This window comes from Tupaia chinensis, unplaced genomic scaffold (assembly GCF_000334495.1).
Source record: "Tupaia chinensis unplaced genomic scaffold, TupChi_1.0 Scaffold000450_1, whole genome shotgun sequence".
Classification (NCBI taxonomy): Eukaryota; Metazoa; Chordata; class Mammalia; order Scandentia; family Tupaiidae; genus Tupaia; species Tupaia belangeri.
Genome location: NW_006159956.1, coordinates 815,914 through 818,605, shown reverse-complemented (window position 1 = coordinate 818,605; position 2,692 = coordinate 815,914). Strand labels below are relative to the sequence as shown.

The following is a 2,692-nucleotide window of genomic DNA, read 5'->3' as shown; positions in this document are numbered from 1 at the left end:
TCTCTCTCTCTCTCTCTCTCTCTCTCTCTCTCTCTTTTTTTTTTTAATTTGACCAGAGAGGGACAGAGTGAAAGAGAGAAAGAGGGAAAGTGAAAAAGCAAGCCACCAGGTCTGGGGCTCGAACTCAAGCATCATGCCACCTGCCGGCCCCTAATAGTGCATATTTAATCATGAATCCAGCCTTGGTTACAGTCATCTTTATGCCACTGTGACTGTAAAATTTAATTTCAAATATTGTGTTGTACAGGAAGAAGCCACCAAGGGAAAGGTGACAGGCGATGTGAAAGTCACAGGATGGCCTTGCTCGGATGGCCACATTTGTCAGCCATTGAGAACACGTTCCCTTGGGACACAGCTTGTCTTCCTCCTCCTGCCGCTGCTGATGGAATGATGGTAGAGAAAGGGCCAGGAGAAGGTGGTGGAGCCACGGTGAAACGTGCTCTCTGCAAGGCAGACCCACATGGGGAGGGTCTGGTTTTGTGTCCAGAGACCTCCCTGAGGGACAGTGAGAAAGAGAAGAGGGCAGCTGGTAAAAGGCTTGCCAGGTGACGTAGCGGGACAGAGAAGAGCCTGGGAGGGAAAAGAGGCGCTGAGTGGGCAGATGATGAGAGGTGAGAGACGGGTCGGAGATGGGCCTGGGGTCATCTCAGAAGTCTCATGGAGGACGGTCGGTCAGGAGACGGAAGTGCTTCATCCCTCACGCACCAGCACATCCAGGAGGGGGTCTGCCAGGACGCTCGGAGAGCAGGGAAGCAGGCTCCGCCATGGAGGTAGCGGGCTATGGAGACTCCACAGGAGGTGGAGTGGAGGCTAGGACAGAACTGGGGAGCTAAGCACCTGGTGATGAGAAGTTGAGAGGGCCCCTCCCCACCTGGCGGCTGCTGCTAAGTCTGACTTGAGGGCTGGCTCCGTGGCGCAGTGGTAATGAGCTGCTCAAGAGAAGCTGGATTTCACATGACGACCACGGTTCAAATGCCCAGCCCAGCTGGCCTGAAACATGCCAGGCACACACGCAAGTGTCCAAGGTCTAACAGGCTGAATGACTGGAGGATGGGGATCGTGGCATGACTAGACTCTGTGGCGTGTGTTCATCTCCCTGTCTCTGTCTCTCTGTGTGTGCACGTGCTCTATCATGAATAAAGAAAAATTGTCTTTTCTTTGGCCGAAGTTCAGATGGGAGCCAGCCCTTGACCTCAGGAAGCCTGTGGTCCAAACCCCGGAATACTGGCCAGCACTGCCGACTCCGAGATGCCATAAGGTCAGGTGACAACCCTCTTTCCAGGTGGGGCAGTGGAGGCCCTGTGGGGGAGCTGGGCTGCAGCTGACTTAGCACCAGAGCTTCATGTGCGTCCAGCCTCCACCCCAGTGTCTTCCCGCGCCCTCCTCATTCTGTCATTTCATGCCCTGCTTTCCCCTCGGCACCTGAAAAGTGAAGTAAGGACACTCCATTTCACCTTCCCTCAGAAGAGCCTGCGCAGGAAGTGACCAGTCCCAAACAGTGCACTGCAGGGTGGGAGGAGGAGGCTGGGCAGGGCCCTGGGTTGGGCCACTGTGCCCATTCAGGGTCCAGCACTGGTTCCAAGTCTGAGTAAGACAGAACCTCTGCCTTCTCTCTGCATGGATTGTCACAAACAAGCTCCCTCCTTAGAACTGAAGAAAGCTGCGGTGAGATTCCAGGGATCGGGACTTGCCATGTGTGGTACACCCAGATCAGCCCTGAAGTGGAAAAGAAAACAAACGACAGAACACATGAACTGGGATGTAGAGACAATCTTGTAATCTAAGTTCTGCCTCTTTCTGAGTGGCTTCACGCAAGTCCCTTGAAACCTCTATGAACCCGTTTCCTTGTCTTCACACCTGACCCTAGAGCTGGTGGGCTGAGGGGACCATGACGCAGGTGCCCAGCCTTTAGCGAGCCATCAGCGATCATTAGGGAGAGCCCACAAAGGGCTACCCACTCGCTACCCCTCTGGGCAGGCCCTCCGGGGTCTTCTTCCTGTTCCCCACCTTCTCCTCTGGTCATCCTCTGCCCACCCAGTGCCTCTAAGGCTCGGGCGCCCCGGCCTTGTCAGCTCCCGGGGCGCTGGGAGGCGTGGGGTGGGCGTACGAGGGGGCGCTCCGCACGGTCGCAGGTGTTCGAAGGACCAAATTGGGAATCTCGTGCGCAGCCAGACCCGGCCGCGCCGAGCCCGAGTGCGGCTCCCGCTGTGCCCTCCAGAGACCCGGATCGGGGTGGAGGGTCGGAGCCCACCCCGTACCTCCCACGCGCGAACTTCGGCGCTGGACAAGGGCCCGCGGGGCCCACGCGGAAGGCGGGGAGAGCCGGGGCCTTTGGGTTCAAACCAGCCAAGGGGGGTGGGCGCGTACGGCTGGCGGGGCCTGGCCAATGGGCTGCGGCCTGTCAGCGTTGACTGACAGACGCACACATACACACTCGGCCACGCGCGCGCAGCCTGGCCCCACTCGCGCAGCGCGGGCCTCCGCCGGCCGCATTGTCCGCCAGCCTGTCCGCCTGCCCTGCGCCGTCCAGCGTCTCCGCTCCTGCGCGCCCTGGGCCGATCTAATCGCCGACTCGGCCCTGAGCTGAGCGCCGCCCGCGGGATTCCGACGCGGGAAGGGGGCGCGCCCAGGCGGCGCTGCGGGCCTCGGACGCCCCCGACCTCGCACAGAGCAGCGGCGCAGCAGGGGACGG

The 2,692-nt window shown here is 59.7% G+C and overlaps 1 protein-coding gene across 1 annotated transcript in view; it reads left to right on the top strand.

Annotated features, from left to right (window-relative positions):
* Window positions 1–2,415: 2,415 nt before the first annotated feature.
* The window catches only part of SUN2 (Sad1 and UNC84 domain containing 2), a 16,463-nt gene continuing 16,186 nt past the window's right edge, over window positions 2,416–2,692 (top strand). The window contains exon 1 of the mRNA XM_006155369.3: window positions 2,416–2,685. The gene's annotated coding sequence lies outside the window, so the exon portion shown is untranslated. The remainder of the gene's footprint in view (window positions 2,686–2,692) is intronic.